The sequence below is a fragment of the Crocuta crocuta genome, unplaced genomic scaffold (genome assembly GCF_008692635.1).
Source record: "Crocuta crocuta isolate KB4526 unplaced genomic scaffold, BGI_CrCroc_1.0 scaffold16, whole genome shotgun sequence".
Classification (NCBI taxonomy): Eukaryota; Metazoa; Chordata; class Mammalia; order Carnivora; family Hyaenidae; genus Crocuta; species Crocuta crocuta.
In genome coordinates, this window is record NW_027531893.1 from 1,046,527 (window position 1) to 1,072,151 (window position 25,625).

Genomic DNA, 25,625 nt, shown 5'->3' on the forward strand with positions numbered 1-25,625 from the left:
TCTCAAGATTCTCTGATTTATTTTGCAGAAGCAAATTTCCAATTCTACTGAGTTCCTTTTTTCTCATCTGATTTAAAAGAACTTAAAGGAATTTTTTATTTGAATATAAAGCATCCATCTTTTGCTATAAGTAATAAAAGAGCCCTGATAGAAATTTTTTATAATTATTCACAAAAATCATTTAACGTTTTACTCAGAAACCAGAGCCACCTAAGGCCCCTCTGGGATTCCAATGGTATATATTGGCACTTCCTATAGGCATATTCATGCTTGGTCTGTTTTTCTCATGATATTATTATGCTTCGTGACTATGCCATCGAGTTAATATTCTATAAACAGACAAAAACAACCCTGCTTATATTCTGTGATTTAAAAGGCCTCAGAAAGGCAAACCGACAGGTGATCAATTGGAAAGAAAAGTAATGAGAAGCTACCACAATATGTATTTCCATCTGTTTAAAATATTCCCGATACTAAACTACTTCATAAGCTACTTGGTGAGGTACAGATCAAATATTTCATAATCTCACCTTTTGGAATGATCGTCTTGTCATTCTTATCCAGGGCCTTGCCTTCCTAAACCAGAGGAAGTGCCTTGGAGCCAATGTGTTCCTCTGTGTATCTAAAATTAAGTACCCAGTTGGTGGTTAAATAAAGATCTGACCTTGGGCAACTGAAACATAAGCGGTTCCTGGCACACTATGAAGTATTACCCATGACTTCTCTAGACTCTCATCAAAAGAAACATAAACCCACAGAGGTATAATAAGATTATCTGTGTCCTGATTGGTTCAAAGATTGCTTATGAAAACAAATCATCTGCCAACCCAGATGCGATGAAGTTTCCTGCAGAGGGAACGAAGTAAAATCACTTCAATAGAATTTTTTGTCTTTTAAAATTAGTTGTTCAAGTGACAAAATTGTGAGTCTGTGTGACTGCAGATCTATATCCACTTGTAATCAATTTTAACACACACTGCTTCTCATTCTTCGTCTTTTAGACCCCTGTCAAATCTCACTAAATACAACCATCTTAGTGTATGAATTTACTGTCTTTCATTTCATTTGCATTTAATACCTGCTAGTCTGATAGTCAGATGGGGATACAACATTCAGTGACACCTAATCTAATCAGAAATGCTTAGGTCAGGTTGTAAACACAGATACGTCTAAAGAAAAGTGAGCAGGAGATGTAAAGCAAGAAGAAAATCAGGATTTTAACTGGGGAGGGTTGTTCATTTTCTATTTTAAAAAATCCATTATAGTTGAATGCCTTGCTGATTTTCTGATGAAAATAATCTGCCTTCAGTTTGTTTTGACATGGCTATCCTGGGATTAGCTCAGGCCACTGTCAGCATTCACAAAGCCATCTGGCTTCTGTCCCCACCACTCCACTAAGAACTCTCCTTAAGGGCTTTGGTGACCTCCTTGTGTCTAAAGACACTGAGTTTATTACTTTTCAGACATTCCTGGATTTCTTGCCATTGGTCTCTCCCTTTTCCCTGAACTGTCTACTTAGGCTTTGGGGAGCACTATATACTTTTGTTTTTCTTCTATTTCTCTGATTCCTTTCTGAGAACTTAGGGTTAATGAATAAACACATCGATCATAATGAATTTCCTAGTTTTATTTCAAAATTTGGAATACCATTAATGTGAAATCAGAGGTCCTAGCTTTTTGTGATAAAAGAGGCTATATTTCAGTCACCCTTGGAGCAAACTCTGAGAGAAATATTATGTATTTATACCACTATTAAACTGTAATTTGAAATAGTTAAGGTTGAAGGTTAGAATATTGTGGATGTTTTATAACTATTAATTTGGAACTTTGCAATAAAACATCCTTACAGAAGACAAACAGCACTGTGAAACTTTAATTTTTATACAATACTTTTAACTTCCAATATTAAAAATCCACTTGAAGGTTTAGAGTATAATGCAATTTGTGGATTAAATCTATACCAAACATTTAAAAATGTGGTTTGGCACATTTCAGGGACACCTCTTGTCTTATACCAACCAATCTATGCCTGTTTTATCCATTTATCTAATAGTTATTATAGATCTCCTTAGGTCACACAGTATTTAAAATAATGCTTAAAAAACCCCAAAAGGACAAAAAAAGTGGGGTTGTGTGGAAAATAAATGAAAATATGTTACTGATAATGTAGGCTTATGAATAAATCTTGCCTTACCACTTATTGTCTCTGTCACCTCAGATTTGTTATTTAATTTTCTGAGATTCAGTATCTTCATCTGTAATGTAGAAGTGGTAATAGTAATAATAACCATTATAATAAAAATAATAATACAAGGACCATGACACCCACCTTTTTTTTTTTAATGTTTATTTATTTATTTTTTGGGAGAGAGAGCATGAGCAGGGGAGGGGAAGAGATAGGGAGAGAGAGAGAATCCCAAGCATGATCCACACTGTCAGTTCGAACCCAATATGGAGCAAGCACCCAATGCAGGGCTCAATCCTACAACAGTGAGATCATGACCTGAGCGGAAACCAAAAGTCAGCTGCTTAACCAACTGAGCCACTCAGGTGCCCCAGACACCCACCATTTTTTTTTAAATGTTTATTTTATTTTTGAGTGAGAGCAAGTAGGGGAGGGGCAGAGAGAGGGGGACAGAGGATCCAAAGTGGGCTCCGCTGCTGATAGCAGCCAGCCAATGTGGAGCTTGAACTCATGAACTGCGAGATCATGACCTGAGCCAAGCCGAGCTCTCAACTTGCCTGAGCCACCCAGCCTCCCCAGACACCCACCATTTTTAAGAGGTCTATTCCTCAAATAGTTCATCATCATCTCTACATACACACTGACACATGCTTTGAGTAAATTCAAATATTTAAAAGAATGATCTGTTCATAATGCTCATAACCATTTCCAACATTTGCCTGTTTGGGAAGTTGGCTTTTCCTGTTGACTTTCTCAAAACAGAAACAAAGTGAATCTGATTTTTAAACAATGGACTTCCAGGTTGCGTGGAAAGGGTGTTTCAAGCAAGGTGATCAAGCAGTGAAGGGTGATCAAAGGGTGAAGGACTTTGGAAAGGAAAGGGTGATCAAGCAGTGAAGGACTGTCAAATTCTGCTACTGTTGTCCTGAGGAAGGCACCTATAATGATGCTGACATCCAAATACATGTCCCTTATTATCTATATATGGCAAGAAATGCGTGTCCTGTTTCACAGTGATAATTATAGCGACTGATATGAAGAGTCTTAGGTTGAAATGGTTGAAGCACAGTGTTACAAGCACTGTCCCTAGAAGCACCCATTTTTATTTTGGGAACAAAGGATTTGGGTAGCATGGTATGTTAACTTGCAGAAAGCAGTGTGGCATCCTGGCCCTCATGTTGAAGGCGCCTGCTGCTACTTCTCACAGGTACTCTGTGTTCCTGCCAACGTGGGGGCTTGCTGGCCTCTTGACTGTGAATTAAAAATACAGATCTTGCTAAGATTAGCCAAACAATCACATCCAACTCGTACAAAGCCATTGATCAGATTCCTTTGTGATCCAGCCCATTCTGTATAAAAGCCTTATCACAAATGCAGCTTTATTTTTGCCTTCTGGGCAAAATGGTGTTGTCCAGACTTCTCAGAAAATCCCGCTTTGCTTTGTCCCATTATTTTGCAGTTTAGTAAGCCTTATCTATGTACACCTCACTTGGTTTCGTTTTGAAATACAGTACTTCCTAATGTATGTCAAACCCCCCACATAGTATCATAACTCATGGAAAAAATGAAAAAAAAATTTCCAATTTTCTCCTCCTCCTTCTTCCTTTTCTCCACTTGTTCATTATTTTGGTCATGGGGAGACTGTGATTGAAAAATGCAAATTTTATTATGGTTGTGTATAAAACAGCAGAAAAATGTGAGAAAAGGAAATCCTTTATTTCTCATGTTCTTCCAAGGACTTTGATCATTGGTTGTTTGCTTTTGCTGTGCTTTCTACTGTTTTTGTTTTTGTTTTCTTCAGTTATGAGTCCAATGTATTAGCGCCACGCTCTGTAAGGGTGCTGATGTCACAGGCCCCTGAAGAACCTGTATTGTTGACATCACCCCTGCCATCTTGTTTCCATACAGCAGCACGGAGGCAGGTGACAAGCGAGTGGTTTTTAGTGCAGTACCCCCGTAGGCAGCACACAAACCCCATGGTGCGTGAAAAGTGGGGAGAGTTCTTACTGGCACTTTGTTACACTTACCACTCTGTCACCAGTGTCTGGCAAAGTGCTTGTTGTGTAGAAAGCACACATGAAATACATGGTAAATGTTTGCTAAACACAGTGACTTGTTCATATGGGTTAGCAGTTATTTCTTATGTAATTTAACTAAAGGTTAATTCAATTAAAACAGAGTCATAGTGAATTTCAAGAAAGCAGGTTGATTTCTTTCCATGAAAGAAGGTCAAGAGCATCTAGAGTCAGAATCCTGGATTAAAGGAAAGCAGGGAATTTGTATTTTGATTTCAGATGTGTCCATGTTTTTGTGAATTAAGGCAAATCACTTAAATGCCTATGTCCTGGTTTCCACCTACATAATAATTCTGCTCTTGATATTTCACATCATTGACATGAGAGTAAAATAGGAGCATAATTATGGAAGCTCTTTGAAACAATAGTAATCACTCTACAGATAGAGTACTTGCTATTATAGTTCAGTTCACCCTTGAAGGTTTGAACTGCATGGATCCACTTATATGTGGATTTTTTTCGATATAGTACTATAAATGTATTTAATCTTATGATTTTCTTAATAATATTTTCCTTTCTCTAGCTTACTTTATTGTAAGAATAAAATAGAAAACACATATGCAAAATGTGTGTTAACTGTTGATGTTATTGGTAAGGCTTCTGGTTAACAACAGGCTATTAGTAGTTAAGTTTTGAGGGAGTCAAAAGTCATATGCGGATTTTCAACTGCATGGGGGTTGCCGTCCTTAATCCCTGTGTTGTTCAAGTGTTAACTATATTATATTTCTGTCCTAAAATGGACAATAAAAGGAACCATCCCACTTGACTGCCTATTGCACACACACATTGTAGTGGATTCAGAATGTGGTGCTAGACCACGCAGGACATGCATGCTAAGATAGGTGGGCCACACAGTTCTGGTCCTTAAGAAGTTTACCACTGTGTAGAGAACAAATAACTAGAAAAGAAGCCAGAATTTGGTAAGGGAGATAAAACACAAGTAGGTCTGGAAGAGAAGGCCAGAGAACAAAGACATATACACATTTGAGTTTTAACAAGAGAAAATGGGGGGCACCTGGGTGACTGACTCTTGATTTCCGCTCAGGTCATAATCTCATGGTTCATGGGTTTGAGCCCCACATCAGGCTTGGGGTTCTCTGTCTCCCTCTCTCTCTGTCCCTCTCCTGCTCTCCCTGTCTCTCTCTCAAAAATAGAGATAAAATAAAACAGAGATAAAATTTTAAAAAAATTAAAAGAGACAATGGTTTTACATTAACAGATCATCAAAGTACTTTGAGAGCCCTTCTTTTTCTTCTTGTCTTTTGTAATATTGATCTCTAACATATCCTAAATCGATAGTGCTAAGGCAAGGAGACTTTCATTATTCTTAGTACCTTATTTAATATTCACTAAGCATCATCATAATCAAGACTGTATAATAGAACTTTATATTAGCAAGCAAAGTAAAATTCAAATTACTGAAAGTTCAGTATTGTATTCTGTTCTTTCTGAAAAGATTGGTGTTTTTCATATGCATCTGTTAGGTTTCATTTTTTTGAAGCTACTAATTCATGAAATTCCATCAATTAATATTTGGTTATGAACAAGAATATTTTAACATTAACTGTTATATAAAAGTTATATGAATTTGGTGAATAAAACTCACCATGTTAAACTCAACAATCTCAATGTAAATCCACCGTATCTGCTGCTATAAGACCCTGTTCCTCCCCTCCTGCATTTAGATCCTTATTTTTTATATTTCAAATTTGACCCCCTGTTTTGTGTATGTTCAAATAATTCGATTTTAATATAAAAGTTAAGCTTAGTGATTCTTTGAAGAAACTAGAAAAAGGTGATTATTTCTGCTAGGTTTAGATTTATCTCTAATAGAACGTTGTAAGTGATGGGGCAGAATACTCTGGATTTTCCAAAATGGTATTTCTACTAAATATTTGGTTTAGTTGTGGCTTGATTTGAGGACCTAATATGTAATTACCATACAAACAAGGCAATTTTTCATATTTTTTCACAGGTGCCATAGTATCAAAAATATTAAAATCAGGGGTGCCTGGGTGGCTCAGTTGGTTAAGCATCCGACTTGGGCCCATGTCATGATCTCACAGTTTGTGAGTTCAAGCCCTGCGTTGGGTTCTGTGCTGATGACAGCTCAGAGCCTGGAATCTGCTTCAGATTCTGTGTCTTCCTTTCTCTCTCTGCCCCTCCCCTGCTCTCTCTCTCTCCGTCTCTCTAAAAAAGAAATAAACATTAAAAATTTTTTTAATATTAAAATCAAGTTGAGTTTTCAGGTTTGTTAATGTGTTTTTATGCAGCATGGAATGTTTGAGTAATTTCCTAATCCTGAAGATCTAGACCATCCAGTTCCAGTGTAAGCAAATACTTTCAAGGGGACTTTGGGTGGGAGATAACAGTGATCCGACTCACAGGCTGTGGAGCGTCTTACAAAGTCAGAAATGGTAGGACCCAGAGAAGTAGACGAATGTTGGATTCTCACCAAGGTTGTATTTGGCAAATATTTTATTAAGCTGGGACCATTCTCTGGGCCACCAGTGATCTACCAGGAATCTATTTTTATGTTGGTGAAGTAAATATTAAATAAGTGAGAAAATAAATTGTGGTAACTTTATGAAGAAAATAAACATGACAATAGTGGGTAACAACTATGTCACATATGAATCCTCACAAGTAATGGATCAGTTTGGGGGCTTAATTGTAGTGCTTCCCAAGTTAGGATTTAGGGAATCCTAAATTTAGGGAATAAGGAGGAAATATCCTTTCCTGTTTAAAAAAAATGTTTCTTTAACCACTTAACAAGGCTAAACAGTTTATTTTTCACTAAATTTAACTAGAAAAAAAATAAATCTCTAAGAGAGGGACTTGGTACACAATTCAAGTACAATAGATTATTTGAGTTCATTGTTGAGATAACTATTAACCCCACAATTGTAAAACACAAGAAAATGCTAACACATTCCTATATCCATTTATTTCATTAGAACCACACTATTTAGATTATTATAGCTGTATAGAATGGTGTGATATTCGAGAGGGAAAGTCATCTCTCCTAATTTTTCTTTTTAATATCTTTTAGGTGAATTTTTTTGTTTGTTTTTTATTTATTTATTTTGAGTGAAAGAGAAAATGTGAGTAGGGGAGGGGCCAAGGGAGAGAGGGTAAGAGAATCCCAAGCAGGCTTTACACTCAGCACAGAGCCCAGTTGGGGCTCCATCTCACAACCGTTGAGACCATGACCTAAGCCAAAATCAAGAGTCAGATGCTTAACCAGTAGAGCCACCCAGTCGCCCCAGGTGACTTTTTAAATCATCTTGTCAAGATGGGATTGTGACTGGGCATATGCTAAGGTTAGATTCTTTTGGGAAGAATTGACCATGTCTAAAACGTTTAATCTCTCCATGCAGGAATACAGTATGTTTCAATTGATTCAAAAATTTTCTTTTAAATTTGTATAAAGCACTATAGTTTGTCTTTTATTTAAGTCTTGATTATTTCTTAAATACCCTTTAGTATTTTATAATTTTTATTTCTTTGTGAATAGATTTGTTTGTCCCCAGTGTATTTAAAATGGTTATTTCTGGCATATAGAAAGCTAACCCTCTTGTATTTTTATTTTAGCTGCCTTTCAGAACACTTATATGTGTTCTGACAATTTTAGGTTGATTTTCTTGCATTCTTTACTTTTTGTACACAGTGCTAGCATGCTGAGTGGTTGAAAACCTTACCAAAAAGAATAGATTAGCTTATTAGGGAAGAAAAAAGAGTAAGATTCCACTATGAAACATTTAGAACAAGTAATTAGTATGTAAACACTAACTTTAAGCATGATTCCTATACAGCAGTGGTCCTCAGGCTTGGCTCCCATTGGAATTGGCTGCAGAGCTTTAGAAAATCCTGATAGCTGGGCACTTCCCCCAGATACTCTGTCGTAATTCCTGAGCATCAGGATAGAAAGACCCTGCAGGTGATTTTAACATATTGCCAAGTATAGGAACTGCATGTATGGGTGATCTAGAATAAGAAATTCATTGTCAAATGAAGATCTATATCTTTCCTTCCTGATTGTTAACTTTGTGCTTTGACATACCAAACTCTTTATTTTTAAGGAAAAATCTTTTTTAAAAACATGTACTCATTAGTCTCAAAATCGTTCATTACCTTATTCAATAAGTATTTTCTGAGCAGTGTTATGTTCTTCCAGACATACTGTTCAAGATATAGAAATAAATAAAACACATTACCCTCTAAAATGTAGGGGTTTTTATCTGTATGAGTATTGGCTTGAACTGGGTGTTGGGTTTGTGAGAAGAGAGGCCAGGACGGAGTCTCGGCAGCTGGAAGGATATAGAGTTACCATTAACTAAGATGGAAATGTTTCCAGAAGGGGTAGTTTTAAAAAGGAGGAATAGGAGCTCAGTTTGGATCATGTAAAACTTGAAATACTTATTAATGTCCAAGAGGAAAAGTTAAGTAGGCAGGTGAGTATGCGTCCATGTATGTGGGGTGAGGGGGTTGGGGGGAAGGAAGACTGAGCTTCAGAAATAAATTAGTGATATTTAAAGCCATGAGGCTAGATGAGCTCACCAAATGAATACCAGTAGATATAAAAATAAATACATTCAAGGGATGAGCCCTGGGGTTAACCGAAGCTGCAGGATAGAATGCAAGCCATGGGAAGAAAAATATTTGCAGCAGGAGGGAGTGACTGACCAACTGTATCAAATTCTGCTGCTGGGTCAAGTAAGATAAGAACTAAAAACTGACCATTGGACTTAGCAACCTTTAGGTTTGTTTTCTATTCCAAAATCATCTCGGGAACCATCCAGGCTTCCTTTCGGTGATCTCCCATCTCTCTCTCCCTTTCCTTGCTTTTCAGTATGAAGAAGAGACACAGTGGTCGTATGTTCAGGGGATTGTAGGACGCATACATAGCTCCCTAAATCTGGGACGTTACTTCCTTTTCCTATACTTTTTCTCTCTGAAAAAGCCCTCTCAGCTCATTTTGTTAGCCATGTTTGTTGTTTGAATTAGAGATGTGGCTTTATAAAAACCAGTTCTTTGAAAGTTTATACCAGCAACCGCTTTAGAATAAAACACGGTTATAAATAGACATTCAAGTAGAATTTACAATTCTACCAATTCCTTAGAAAACCACCCAACACAGGATGAACAAGTGGGCGAGGTGGAGGGCAGGACCTGAGCATGATGACCACTGCATGTGAGGACTTCTGGAACTGTTTGGAATTTTGCTGCCCTCACCTGCAGCTTCTCAGAGTCCACTCCTCATGACAGCTCCCCCCATGGCCTGAGAGCTGAAAGGGCTAAGACATTTTGAAATGAGTCAGTCTCTTACCTCTCTGGATCATCCCTGTCTCAGCTAGAATATTAAAATGAGGTCTGGAATTAGATGAGCTGTTTCCCATTTAAGAATCTATAGCACTATCATTTTCTGTTCTATAGCTTGAGCGTTCCTTACTTTTAAGGTTTCAGATTTTGCTAAGATACTTCTGTGTGGGATGCTGGCCAGTCCTTCCCCTTCTATCTGACTTAGATTTTAAAACAGGCTATAATAGGTTAACCCTTAAATAAACCAGATTTGCACTGGTTTATTTCACCATCCTTCCCCAGCATTACTGAGCAACCCAAACGCAATGTAATTCCCTTTGAATAGTACTGCATTCATTTATTCACTAGGCATGGATTTATTTGCTATGTGCCATGTACAGTGATAATATCAGACAAGGCAGTTCTTACTCTCAATTGATGGAGATGATGAAGAGATGGCCCAAAGAAGGTGATGTTTTCAGGAGGAGAGAAAGAATGTGTCACAGAGAAAATAAAAACTTGAGCTGAGGATGAGAAGGATTTTTTTTTTTTTTTTGATAATCTAAAAAAGAACAGGCATTCCAGGCAGAGAACATGCACACGGCTCTGAAGGAAAATGGGAGGAAGGATGAAAACTTCCCTTAGTTGGTCAAAAATCTGTCAGACTTATTTATTTTGAGAGAGAGCAGAGAAGGGGCAGAGAGAGAGAGAGCCCCAAGCAGGCTCCGTGCTGTCAGCACAGCCTCACACGGGGTCGATCTCACGAATTGTGAGATCATGAACTGAGCCGAAATCCAAATCCAGTTGCTTAACCGACTGAGCCACCCCGGCACCCTGGTAAATTCTGGTTTTAGTTTACTTTTTCCTCTAGGGCAGTGGAGTTAAAAGGACTTGCTCCCTGGCGTTAACTGGGCTACCAGAATCTCAAAGGCTGTGTGTATAGTCTGAACGTTTGAACACAGCCTCCCTTTGGATACTGTTAATACAGCCCCCCGCCCCCCCCCATCTCATGCATCTTCCCTTCTGAAAAGCCACAACCTCAAATGCTGTGGAATGAGTCTGTCCAGGTGTCCCAAGTCTGAGAACCACGGCAAGAGGCAAGAAGCAGCCACGGGAGCATTTTAGGCAGGAAAATGTCATGATCCGATTCGATGATTTCTCTTCCCTCTTCTCGTTTTGCAGATATTTTACCATTAAAACTGAGATGTACGTTTTGTTCCAAATGGGGCAGGAAGTGCTCTGTTCACAAATGTGTGTGGAGGAGCAGCAGCAGCACCACGTCCACCCCTGCACTGCCCACAAAGCATGTCAGAAAAGGCTCTTTTCAGTTCGTTAATCGATCCATTTGCTTTACCTAAAAAGTTCATTTATACCATCTTAAACGGTTTGCAGAAATCTTTTGAAAAATACCCTGAAGTCTCATACCTTTCCCTCAAAAATCTGTCAGACTTAGGAATGACAAAAAAGAAAAAATACGTAAGTAGATACGGTCTATTGACACCTGAACTTAAACAGTAATAAAAGAAAACTTACTTTCTGCAAAGTGGTTTATTAAGTAACTTCTTTAAGTAGCAGGTTATCCACAGAATGTGATATAAACACGTTCAACTGAAAGACTTCTCAGAAACCTATGTTTTGGGTAGTGAAGTTCACAAATTTTTTAGAATGAGACAAATGAAAATAAGAGGAAGATAGAAATAATGAAAATATAGCTTTAGGACTTAAGTTGGGCAGAATTCCTTCCCCTGGCCTGCAGCCTAGGTGTCTGGAGAATAACTTTTTATAACCACACAGTGGAATGATCAGGTCCTGCCTTGCTCTCACTGTAACAAGGCCGGGGTGGTCAAACGGGAAAGTGAGGCTGTTACATGGTAAATTAATTATTGATGCCATTCCGGTTTTGGATTCAAAGAGGAAGTTATGGACTTTCTTCACAGTGGCTCACAGCCCTCCAGACGCTTTCTACCATCTAGGGAGAGTCATTTCCTTGGAGCAGTGTTTAAGTATATTGTGGAACACGGAAGCTCTGAGAGAGATGTAACACCTCTTCCACAAAGAGCTGAAGGAAGCCTGTGGAAGACAAACACCACCTGGCTATCGATTGAGTTACTGGTAAATAAAGGCCGTTTCTAAACGGAGATCAGTTCCACCCAAACAAGCCGAAGCTGAGCCTCCGTTGAGAGACAGCGCCATCTAGTGGGAGGAGAGTCACACAGGCGTGTGTGACTGTATTTTGAACGCTTTACTGAGACTTAGGGGCGGATTGTGAATACAGCAGTCTGTTTATAACTGGCTTAACCAGGTAGTCTCCGACGGAGCCTCAACACTGGGTATTGCAGCGGTTTGCCGCCTAACAAGTACAATAATGGCCAATATTTATTGAGATCTTCTTAGAGCAAAGCATCATGCTGAGTCCTTTCTCCTGGTTTTCTGCGGACAGTTGTGCAGGTTTCACCTTGCAGAGGGGTGATTGGTGAAGGCACCAAGGAACTGAAAATGTCTTCATCATTGATTTGACTTGAGTGCCCTGGCAAAAGGTTGTACCTATCTGGAGAGAGGGTTGAAATTTTCTAAATTGCACAAAGGTGGTGTGTGATGCAGTCCTGGTTAATGTGTGTGCATTAACTCACATTTAATCCTCACATCATTCCTGCAAAGTAGGTGTTATGTTATCATGGTCCTTTCTCAAGGAGGAAGTGAGCCTTAGGAAGGAAGTAAATTGCCCACGTTCGCATAACTAGTAAGGGGCAGAGCTAGGATTTTAACCCAGGCCGACTCGCCCCTACGCTGGAAGACACCCCAAAAGTGTGTGTGTGTGTGCGCGTGTGTGCGCACAGGTGCTTACAGGTCAGATCACTGTTTCCATCCCCATCCTGGAGCAAGAAATGTAATGCAGTGTCTTCTCACTACCGACAAGCTCCTGCACAGAGGCAAGTTCAGAGCTGCCCCGTGCCTGGCAAGTTTGACTGAATGACTGCTCTGCTCAATGATTCAAGCAGCTCAGTTAGCAGCTAAACCAAAAACGTATGGAGCACTGTGTGCCGCGCACCTCAAGAACTCGCCTGCTACCTTAGCCTAACTTGTGTGCTCTCTGAACAGGCTACGTACATTCTTCCTCCCCCGCCCCGCGTCTTAGTCATGCTGTCGCCTATTTCAAATGCCCTTTGTTGCCCTCCTCATCTCTGCATGTAGACGTTTTGCTCTTTTAAAACTCAGCTTTAATCTTCCCTCTCCACCTCCACTCATCAGAATCCATATCCTTTTCTTCCTTATTTTCCAATTATATATTTTTTGTTTGCCTTGTAGTATAGTTCTATATGTACATTTCTTACATCGGTTTTTTTATCTGTAACACAGGGTGTAACACGTAGGATTTGCGCAAAGCAATTGTACAACAAATGGGGATGGAATTAAAAGCCTGGGGGCCCAAAGAACATCAAGAGAAATCTGCAGCTTCACCGTACTGTTCTCACTTAAACTCAATGTCTAAAGAGGCATTTCCTAACCCAGGGAACGACAAGCTGGGAGTCGTAAGGCAAATCCGCAATGCATTCTGTAACATAATAGATTTGTTTTTCATCAAGACCTAGTGAATAATTTAATTAGTGTGATTTGCCATAATTAACTCAGCTCCCAGGAGCTGAACAAGTTATAACTCTGCAAATCCCTCGGTAGAGGCAGGTGGCAAACTAGTTCAGAGTTAATTTTTAACTTTCACTTGGGCTATGATTATCTATTAGGCCCTTAGGCTAAAGTTAAACAAAAATTAAGTAGAAGGAAAAAAGTAGAAAAGCCATTCAGAATATTTCTGAGAATATTTATAGAGAATTTATTTTGCATGAAGTGAAGTGGCAATAACAAAACACTTCAGAGAACAAACATAGCTATTATAATCTCTGCAGTGGCTCTATAGCAATGTAGAAATTTAACAATATTCATTTAAAAAATAAAGTTCAGATCCTTCTTCTTTAATTCTAACAAGATATTTTTATCTAAGATTTTTTCCCAATTAAGCTTTGAAATTATTAAGGAAAACATGTTACAATGGAATCAATGTATTCAGATCTAATTGGTAAAATAAATATGACCCACATTTTTGTATATTGGATAACACTATTAATGCTGTTTCTTGTTTCTTACCTTTGCATGTAAAACATCTTGTATATAAATTGTGTCATCCCAGATTTGTATTAATTAAAAAAAAAAGAAAACTGGATATGGCAGATAGGAAACAGGAGAAATAAGTCTTCATAAAGTTTATGGATAGCAATGGTTCAGTTGCCTGAATATCTACAAGAGGGAGGGTGGACTGTAGGATGGAAAATTCTAACCATGCACACTCAGGCTTCACTGAGACAGGAAAGGATGAGGCATTGAATGAAATTTCTGTAGTTCATAGCAAACTTTCTGGAGTTCTGATATTAAACGGGCAGATACCATATGATTATGTCAGGAACACTAAAGCCTCGAATTAACTGAGCTTACATGCAGGCATGAATGAATGAATGAATGAATGAGAACAATCTAGAGATAATTTTTTGAAGAAAAGTCCTTTGGGGTTCCTGGGTGACTCAGTCCGCTAAGTATCTGACTCTTGATCTCAGGGTCGTGAGTTCAAGCCCCATGTTGGGCTCCACCCTGTGTGTGGAGCCTACTTAATAAAATAAAACACATAAGGAAAAGTTCTCTAAAGAGAAAGAGAGGTATAAGCAGGAGAATAGCAAATATGTAAAAAACAGATATCTAGGCCAAGGCAAATTATTTCCTAGAGACTAAAACACATCCAGTGCTGATGACAGAAATATTGCTGGTAAAGTTGGAGCAAGACAGAGAATGAGAAAGGCATCAGGAGACTCTGGATGGTTAAATGTGATGATTTTTTTAAACTGATGTAAAATATAAGCAGGTAGTGTATGAGCAATTAAGACAAATAAATCATTCAGTATGGATTGTGAATAACTTTTATCTTTTGAACCTTATTTTACCATTCATGTATCCTTTTATTTATTCAATATTGAAGTAATTTCTATATGTAAGGTACTGTGCTTGCCATTTTTTTTTTCCCACGAAGAACACTAGCTAGTAAATAGAGGTCATAATTTCCACAAAGCCTTTGAAAGAAACTCACCTAGGAACCACAGGGTTAGATAAAGAAGCATGGATAAAGAAAAAATTAGTGGGTTCAATTTCTTAGGGTTCAATTACACCCAAAGAAAACATTTTTTAATTTTTTGTAATGTTTATTTATTTCTGAGAGAGAGAGAGACATACATACAGAGTGTGAGAAGGGGAGGAACAGAGAGAGACGGAGAAGGGGAGGAACAGAGAGAGATGGAGACACAGAATCAAAGCAGGCTCCAGGCTCTGAGCTGTCAGCACAGAGCCCAACACGGGGCTCAAACTCCCAAACTGCAAGTTCGTGACCTGAGCCCAAGTTGGACACTGAAGTGACGGAGCCACCCAGGGTCCCCACCAAAGAAAATAATAGTTTGATGTTGATTTAACTGTATTGTTCAAGAAGTTCCATGTGTTTATTAACATTTTAAATTAATTGCTATGAGCATCAAATTTTGGGGTTTTCAAAAGCTGTAAGTAGAGCATTATTGCAGAAAGAATTATAGGTGAGTTACAATGATAAATAGAATATGACAAAATTGCATGAATTAAAATAGATCTGAATAGTGGAGCTAAAATACAATTGTATATATCATTGTGATGGGGTTGCCTGTATTAAATGAACAAAATATTGGGCATGAAGTTTTCTAAAAGCTCTTAAGGGAAAACAGGTTATTTCTGGAATTATTTGATGTAAAACATAGTGCTTGGTTCTAGAAGGGTGATAGTGCTTCTCAGTATCAAAATAATAGTGAAACACACCTCTAGAAATAACATAGAACACAAGTTTTTACCAAAATGGAAAATTATCTCAATATGCTCTAGCAACGCTAATAAAATTGAACAATGGAATTTACTAAGGATATATGAAAGCCATACACTGAAGTTCAAAATATTAGTCACAGAGATCTGAACATGGCTATTTTATCAATGTGTTCCTAGTAGGAAACTAACAGGAACTGTTAAAAAATTGGTAACCAATAGAATTATGTAATATCACAAATATAAAGTCCATCACTGAATAAAAAAATACAAGCCTTTCTAAATATATGAAGAACCACATAAAAAAATAAAAGATTACTGTATAGGAAAAGATATCTTTAAAAACTACAAAAATCCGAGCGAATATACGTGTTATATATCATTACACATAAATGAACCTAACTTGTTGGTTAAGGAAAAGGATCAATTTCACACATTCATTCCTACCTTTCTCTCCATCCACATTTTTCTCCCATTTGTGTCATAAACAGAGCTGGGAGGTGGGAGTTAATGGAGTAGGATGAGAATCCAATAAAGTCTTCAAGGCTGAAATAGAAAAATATAAAATAAAATAAAATAAAATAAAATAAAATAAAATAAAATAAAATAAAATAAAATAAAATAAAATAAAATAGAATAGAGAGTACTGAGTAGGGCAGTGAAATGGAAGCACTTAAACATGGTATAAACTGCCCATTACTGGATAAGGCATGACTCCATTCTTCAAGAAAAAAATGTTATTTGCTACAAGATCTTTTAAACAAAATACAGTGGGCTAAGGAATTAATAGCCTAGCTTTAAGAATAAATTGCTAGAGGGGCGCCTGGGTGGTTCACTTGGTTGAGAGTCCGACCTTAGCTCAGGTCATGATCTCACAATTAGTGAGTTCAAGCCCCGTGTTGGGCTCTGTGCTGACAGCTTGCTCAGAGTCTGAGTTTGCTTCAGATCCTGTGTCTTCTTCTCTCTCTGCCCCTCCCCCACTCACACACTGGCTCATTCTGTCTCTCAAATATAAATAAATGTTTAAAAAAATGAACTGCTAGAGTAAATAAAGATCACTAAAAACACAAATATAAATCAAATAGCACAGCCTCAGGCCATATAGGTTTAAAGATGAAAACATCCATATGAAGAACAGAGAATAGCTTATGCATAACCTCCTGAACACATCTTCAGAGCATGTTTCCCTTCAGCGATCTTTAAGTCTGAAATGCTGAAGCTAAAACCAGAATATTGATGGTAAAAAAGAAAGAGAACATTTTATGATTCTCAAATCCAAGATTCTTCCATCACTTATAATTTCTGATAATCCCCTCAGTTCAGTGCTTTAACAATCTATGGTTTGATTTACGTGTACTTGTTAGGTATGCCTGCTTTATGACTAGCTCTCTACAAAGTGCTGTGGGAAAGTACAAGGAGTAAATATTATGTTTTCTGCTCTCAAAATTAGCAAAAAGGAAGCAGAAACTAAACTCTTTCAAAATTTAGTGGTGTGCTGGTAATGTTTTAGTTTGTTTGTTTTTCTGAGGTATAATTGACAAAATTGGATATAGTTAAAGAGGTAAATGTGATGATTTGGTATATGTACATATTGTGAAATGATTACTGCAGTCAAGTTAATTAATACATCTATTGCCCATCACCTCACATAGTCACATTTATTTTTGGTGAGAAGACCCTTTGCAAAGGGCAAATAAACACATGAAAAGATGTTCAACATCAATAAGCCATTGGGGAAATGGAAATTACAGGCACATGAGCCATCACTATACACCTGTCAGAATGACTAAAATTAGAAACAAAAAATAGTGACAACACTAAATGCTGGCAAGAATGGGGAACACTGGATCATTCCTGCACTGCTGGTACAAACGTAAAATGATACAGCCACTCTGGAAAACAGTTTGATGGTTTCTTAAAAACTTACACGTGAAATTACCATAGACCCAGCAATTACACTCCTGGTGGTTATACCAGAGAAATGAAAACTTAAGTTAACTCAAAACTCTGACTGTAAGTGTTCATAGCAGCTTTGTAATTAGCCCCAACATGAAAGCAACAAGTGGGTGGTTAAACAAAGTGGTACGTTCATACCCTGGAACATTACTCAGCAATAAAAAGGAACAAACTATTGATACATCTAACAGTCTGGATGCATCTCCAGAGAATTATTCTGAGTGAAAAAGTGAATCCCAAATGGTTACATACCTACTGTATGATTTCACTTATGAACGTTCTTGAGATGGAGAACAGGCTGCTGATCCCAGGGGTGAAGGGGAGTGAATGAGAGAGAAGTGAAGTGGCTATAAAATGGCAACATGTCTGGGTGGCTCAGCTGGTTAAAAGCCCGACTCTCAATCTTGGCTCAGATCATGATCTCACAGTTTATGAGTTTGAGCCCTGAGTCAGGGTCTATGCTAACAGTGTGGAGCCTGCTTGGAATTCTCTCTCCCTCTCTCTCTGCCCCTACCCCACATGTGCTCTGTCTCTCTCTCTCTCAAAATAAATAAACTTAAAAAAATGGCAACATGAGAGATCCTTACGGTAAGGAAAGTGTTCAGTACCCTGACTACATAAATGTCAATATCCTGACCACAATGAAAAACAACTTAATTCTAAACAGTCAAAACTGCCAAAACTTTCTATGTGCAGGTGTGATATCTGACCCCCTACTAAGCACAGCACATATTTATCTGCTGTGTAGTCGGAGGCTTTTGAATATTTTTTTCTAAGAGGAATTTTTTTTGATGTTTATTTATTTATTTTGAGAAAGAGAGTGTGAGCTGGGGAGGGACAGGTGGAGGGGGGAACAGAGAATCCCCAGCAGGCTCCACACTGTCAGCACCGAGCTCCACATGAGGGCTTGATCCCATGAACTGTGAGATCATGACTTGAGCCAAAATCAGGAGTCAGATGCTTAATTGACTGAGCCGCCCAGGTGTCTCATTAATAGGAAAAATTTAAAGATGTTAATTTACTATCTAAAAATATAAATCAAAACAAATACCATTACATCTTGTCTTGACCTGAATGCCCCAGAATGCAGTCTTGAACATCTAAGGGTTCATGAACCACCTGTCAGGAAATGACGACCTAAGTCAACCATTGTGAGCTTCACAGATGGAGATCTTGGCCAAGATCCAGACAAGCTCTGCATGAGCCATAAAGCTGGGAAATTGAAGAGCAGTATTCTTACCTAGAATCCTTTTCAGTTCACAATGATTTGGAAGAGAAGACCATAGGGGAGAGGTATACCCATGAGAAAAAGAAATATATATAAATGCTAGTGGGTATGGGAAATGGGCAGGGCTAACAACATAAAGATTTTTAAACCCCCTGATTCTTCCGAATTAAGAATAGGGAGGGAGAAACATCTTGGCATCTCCCTTGCAGTTTGTCTCTTGGGGAACTAATATCTGCTCAGACCGTAATGTGTCAAGGTGGGTGGCATCAAGCCATGGAGTAGAGGTGAGGAGGTGTACCTGCTGGAGTAAGTGAGGACATAGGAGGTCAGTTTCTTACTATATACAGCTTTCCTTGCTCCTGCCTAGAATCTCCCAGAGAGAAAAGCCAGTCCAGAAGGCATTACGTGACCGCTGACTAGCGCAGTATGCCGGGGGTAGCCCCTACAGCTCTCTAGAAAGGCAGAGACTGAGACTTGCGAGTGTGGTGAGGTGGTCTGAAGAAAAGCGCTACCGCCCACGATAATGGCAATAGTTATAAGCTTTCCGTACCGTTGACAAGGATTTAATCCTATATCTCATCAGAATGCAGTTTTTCTTAGACAAAAACATAATAACAGCAGTCTTTATTTGCTTCTAACTGCGCATTGTCTAGGTCACCCACAGTAAGACATTTCCATCACACTTCTATTCTCTTCTGCATCCTCTTCCTTGTAATTGAACAGAGAAATCAACTATATTTAATGTGCTTGCTTCTCAGATTCTTCCAGGGTCTCCCCACCATGTTCTCTCCAACTATCAGAGCTAAGCTGTGCTTTTAGGCTATTATGTGAATTCCATTTATCTTCCCTTTTCCACCTTGTTTACTCGCCCTGAGCTACTGTGGGTGTGCCGGTTCCATTTCTTGTTCAGCTGGATTTTTAGTAACAGTATCAGCCTTTCTTCAGACTGTTCCTTTTCTCTGCTACCTTCCTTCCCCAGGTGCTAACAGTGGCATATTGACCATCCTCCTTTCTTCCTTCCTTCTTTTTACTGCCCCTTAAGTCAATCTCATACGTTCACCAACTATTAAAAATGCATACAATAGCATTCTAATGGCATATAAAGGCATATAATTAAGACCTCCTTATCCTGTTATTTACTGTTTTTAGTAATGACTTTAAGTGGCTGATTGGCTCTTTTGGGGTCTTAGCCATTCCTGGACAAGATTTTTTCTTGCTGTCTGTATATGAGGTATTTTAAACCAAATTCCTTTATGTTTTACCGCTTACTATGTTTCTTACCAAGTGAAATTGCCAGAAAAATCTTTAAAAAACTTTTTTCTGCATTCCCTCAATGGTATAAGGTTGTCAGGACTGTCATTTACATATGTCTCTTTATCACCACCTGCTGGAGAGTTCACTGCATGGCTTATGAAGTCCTCTTAATGGACTTTTCTATGGAAAACAAAGAGGCAGTTTGGGATATTTTCTAATACCTCTGCTATTACAGAATAACGTTGCTTGAATGTGTGAGAAGATCCCTGAGACTATTTTCCCTTACATTTTATATTACATATTATAAACGGCATAATATTATATATTGCAAATAATGGAGCTCTTGAGAATTAAAGCTAGGTGGACCATGAAGTTTATATTAAAAGTTTCCACCATTATTTACTCAGCTTTTCAAAGCATATGGATTCATATACAGGACCCTAATAGAATATTTAAAGGAAGTTTTGAAATTTGTAAACTAAAAGACATTTCTAAAAATTCCACTAAGATATCTTTATAATGACTTGTATAGTTTTAATTGGAATTTTTGGAGGCCCCTCCCAATTCTGTGTCATTACTCTGGTTGTTCATGTCCATTTCCCTCCTGTCAGTCCCTTCTGTGAGCATCCCTTTACATTTATTCTTTCATCACTCTTTTATTTATTTTTAAAATTTATTTATTTTGAGTGATAGAGTGATGTTCAGTGACATTGAGCATTCTTTCATGTGTCTGTTAGCAAAATGGATGTCTTCTTTGGAAATGTGTCTATTCATATCTCCTGCTCATTTCTTAACTGGGTTGTTTGTTTTTTTGGGTTTTGAGTTTGAAAAGTTCTTTATAGATTTTGGATATTAATCCTTTATCAGATATGTCATTTGCAAATATCTTATCTCTTTCCATAGGCTGCCTTTTTGTTTTGTTGATTATTTCCTTCGCTGTGCAGAAGGTCACCCTTCCACCGCAGCCACACACCTGTCACGGCATTCATCTGCTCATACGTTGATCCTTACTATTGTCTCTGCTGAACTCTAGCTAGTTTTTGTATGACTGGATCCTTCCTTCATATCTCAGAGTAAGGGTCACCATCACAGACAGGGTTTCCTGTAGTCTTAACTAGATCCCCATCCTTCATAGCACAGCGCTCATTTCCTTTGGAAAATCTCACATTTGGTAGTTTAATTTATTGACTTGTCTACTGTGTGTCCAGCCACTAGAATGATTGAAACCTGTCTTCCTGATTCGCTGACAGATCCTTAATAACTAGTTGTAGTTTATGACATAAAGTAAGCAATCAATATATATTTATTTAATGAATGATTATTTTAGCTGTTCTGTTGTTTATCTGGTTTTCAGAGATGATTGTATTCTTTATCTCACATTTCCAAAGCCCCATCTCTACCTTAACTTTTGTTTTCGGCCTCTTTTATCTTGTTTGTTTCACTTGACTTGTCATTTCACATTAATGAGATTAATTAAAAATACAGTATCTACATTTATGATATCTTTTCACCAGTTTCAGTGTTTTTATTATACTTAATTTTATTTCTAAATTCTGTTAAGGTATTCATTTTAAAAATAATTATTGTTTTAGTACCATCTTATTAATATATTATTATTATCACTTATGTTAATAAATTGTTATTTTAATCTCATAAAACAGTTCCTATCTGCTTAAGAAAATTCCTGACTTTCAGCAGCTCTTGCTTGCTTGCTTTTAAATGGAAAGCAGCTGCATTTAGTACACGAAGTGGTGTTAGAGACGCTCCCTATTGGCAGGGATGAGGTGGCTCAAAATCTTTATTATTCAGTCCTTCCATAGGTCTCAGTTTTCAGAACAGATACCTGTTTTTTAACCTCGATGTTAAACATCCCAAATCTGGGTGGCAGTATTGGATATGCCCATTTTCACACAGTAAGTAACTCATACGTGGAAGCTGATAGTCCCTAAGATAAAACTTGGTAACAGCTTCTAAGTCATAGCTTGATTTAGAATGAGGTTCTAAAAACCACCATACAGAAAACAATATAGTTTTTACAAATATCCACAGCATAGATAGAAAAGACTGGAAAAAATCCAAATTGTTTTGAATATGCCTGATATGAACGGAAGCACAAGAGATGGGTAATATCCAAACTATTTGAATTTTAATATGTTGATCTGTTCTAAGAACTAATTTGGGGAAAAAATTCTCATTCTTGCCAAGTTTGGGAGAGGAAAGAATACTCTTGAAAGAATATTTTCACCCGTGCTCCCAGATTATGAAAACTAAGAGTAAAATTGGCAAGGCAGTACTTATTCCCCTTAGATTATTAGGAATCAGTCCCTTGTGTCTTGAAAATTGAGATGCTTTCTTCCTTTTCAGCTGTTTGATTTCATGTTCCCTTCAAGTAATTGGCTGGGGAACATAGCTCCAGAGCCCTAGATTCTAGGAAACATTTTCACTACCTAACTTTTATAAGATCTAGCCTTTCACAGAAAAGCTTTTGTCATTAAGAAGCAGTGTAGGAGGTCCTAACTATTCCAGTTATATATGATGTCCTTGCTACTCACATTAAGATATTCCCAAATCCCTTTCTGATATCACAGATGCCAAGGCTGATTTCTCTTTGTAGCTAATTCTGCTATCACCAGCCATAGGACATCACTGCCAAGCCCCCTGCATACATAGCCTTGCACCTCTGCAAAGGGACTGATTTAGAAAACCTACACATTTTCCCACCACATAGAAATGGTTAGTTATGCAGTACCTCAGCCAGGAACAGCCAGGGCTGTCTAGCCGTGGTGTCTTTGGCAAATGCGCTACGGCAGAAGCCTGAACTCCCAAAGCTACAACAAATGAAAACACATGCATCTTTTATAATCACATAGTTCTACATTCTAGAACACACCCACAATGACAAAAATTCTTAGAATTTTGGAGAGATGGGCAACAAAGTTTGTGACCTCATAAATGTCCATTCATCTAGGTTCCAGGGATTATTTCAGCATTATCTGGCTTGAAAAATAAGGTAATTTCTTGCCAATTCTGATATGGTTTCCTGAATCTAATACAGTGGGCCCAAATATGTATGTCATCTTTGTAGGAGTAAATTGATGCATCAGATGGTTTGTTCAAATTCAGTAGTTTCTTTATATTTTTATATGTGTGTATATCCACGCACATGCCTGTGTGAATCTCTACAGTGCCTTAATATGTGCACAGGGGTTAATATGTATTTCCAATGTCCTGAATTTAAATTGTGAATGATTTAAATACTAGAAATTAGAAATTATGATGGAAGTTATGGTAAAGCCTAATTCTTGGGCAATCTGACCTAGGAAGATTATAACCCCATGACTTACGTTTGTAGAAACAGCTATCCTAATAGAAGAGAGGAGCAAATGATCAAACCAATTTATGACTCAGTGTTAGTTTATAGGGTTGCTGTAACAAAATAACATACACTGAGTGATTTAAAGAGCATTAAAAGTATTTGCTCATCTGTCTGGGGGCTAGCAGTGTGAGATCAAAATGTCAGCAGAGTTGGTTTCTTCTAAGGGCTAAGGGAATCTGTTCCATGCCTCTCCCCTAACATCTAGTGATTTTTCTATCAGTCGCTGTTGTTCCTTGGCTTGTAGCAGTGTCATCCCTATCTCTGCCCTCATCACTGCATGACGTACTCTGTGTACATTTCTCGGTGTCTGAAGTTTCCTTTTTATAAGGACATCAGTTGTATTAGACAAGGACCCAGTCTAATGACCTTATCTTATCTAATTATATTTATAATGATCCTATTTTTATATAAGGTCACATTTTGATATAGTGGCAATTATGACTTCAACATATGAATTTTGGGGGTTATAGTCCAACCCATAACGCTCAGCTATAGGTTTTGTATCTCTTCAACGAACTATTGTGAAATTATTCTCCAAAGTGTTCATACCAATTCACTCCCACCATCAGTGTCTGAGCATTTCTGTTGCTCCACTTGGCATTGACAACACTTGGTATTGTCAGTCTTTAATTTTTGTCCATAAGATGGCAGTCAAATTATAGTTAATTTTAATTTTCTTGATTATTAGAGAGGCTGAGTCCTTTTCATGTTTATTGATTGTTCCTGTTTCCATATTTTGTCAATTGCCTATTCATTTCCTTTGCCTATTTTTCTATTGTATCCATTAAAAATATATTGCTTATTATGTACCGGGTACTATTTTAGGCATTTCAGATATGGTAAGAAACATTTTCCCTCCACATATGGTTTATATTCTAGAAAGGTGATGCCTAGAAATAACGTAAGTAAGATAATGCCATAGCACATTAAAAGGTGATAAAGACTATAAAGAAAACAAAAGAGGGAAGAACACAAAGAGTTCATGGTAATTTGCAATTTTAAATCTCACGGCCAGGGCAGGCCACACTGCGAAGGTAATATTTGAAAAAAGACTTGAAAGAGGTGAAAGACGGAGCCACGTGCCCATCTGGTGGAAGGGTTTTCCAAGCAAAGGGTTAGAAGAACAGCTACCTGAGCAGGGAAAGGGGAATAGGAGGTTAGGTCTGAGAAGTGAGAGGCTATCTTGGGCAGGGCCTTATAGGCAGATGAGAGGACATTGGCATTTACATCTTGAGGGAAAACCTATGGGAGAATTTAGAGCACAGTATGTTCGAAAAGGATTATTGTAGCTACTGGATTATTGAAAAGGATTATTGTAGCTATTGTAGCTACTGCAGCTATTGAGAATAATAACCATGGAATAACAAATCAATAACAATTACACGTGTGTGGTGCTATGTTACACGGGCCGGGCGCCTTACACATGTAAAGTCATTTAATATATTCCAGAGTGCGAGGCGAGAATGGAAGGAAGCAGAGAGACCTGTCCAGGTTAACAATAATCTTCTTACTAATTTATAGAAGTTCTTTCTATAGTCCAGGTCCCACTTATACTTTGGTGATTTTATGTAGTTGGAAATATCTTCTTCCATTCTGTGGGTTGTTTTACTATTTACTGCACTTTTTGCTACTCATAATACATACATTTTTTGTACACGTGTTTACTCAATTTGTTGTGCTTTTCTCCCATTGGCTTTTTAGCAGATGCCTTAACTCCAGTTCTTACAACTTTGGTTAGTTATTTCCTCTTCCGTGCTACCGCTTGCACTTGGCACAAAACTCTTAGAACACTTACCAGATTATTAATGCATATCTTCACCAATGTTCAGTAAATTCAAGGATGTGAGATCCTTTCTTACAAATTATGTCTCAGTAACTAACACATAATAGGTACTTGATAAATGCTTGTAGAGGAAAGCGGGGGGAAGTGGTATGCTCTGGTATCGCCTCACCTGGGGAAATGAGAAGATGGATGGTGTATTTCCAAAAAAGAAATAGAAAAGGCTCGAGATGGGAAATGGCCTCACACTGCAAACTGCTTTGGAGCATTAGACTGAGAAACTTGGCTGGCACGAAATCACTTCAGATGATACCTCCAGACGACCACTGTCATTTTACTACATAATACACTGGAAGGGAGGTTGAGGAATTCGCCAAAAGTTACGCCGGGTGCAGGTTCTGTCGGAACTGTTTGGAAATTTGGAGTGTTTCCCTTCGCCTTTGGGCAAGCTCGCCAGCGGCGGCAAAGACTGGAATCGAGACCTGACTCCTATGACGACCCTCCAGCACCTGCTTTTTGACCCTTGTGTACTCATTGCGCATGCGTCAATTCTCCCATCTGGGGTGGGCGGGGCACAGCCTTCGCCTCTGTGG

General features: G+C 38.1%; 1 protein-coding gene across 3 annotated transcripts in view; it reads right to left on the reverse strand.

Moving 5' to 3' along the window:
* ASB15 (ankyrin repeat and SOCS box containing 15) overlaps positions 1–25,527 on the reverse strand; it is a 55,291-nt gene extending 29,764 nt beyond the window's left edge. For all 3 annotated transcript variants that reach the window (XM_077773272.1, XM_077773271.1, XM_077773270.1), the window contains exons 1-2: positions 25,205–25,527; positions 15,886–15,984 (exon numbers count right to left, since the gene is read on the reverse strand). The gene's annotated coding sequence lies outside the window, so the exon portion shown is untranslated. The remainder of the gene's footprint in view (positions 1–15,885; positions 15,985–25,204) is intronic.
* Between the last annotated feature and the right edge of the window lie 98 nt (positions 25,528–25,625).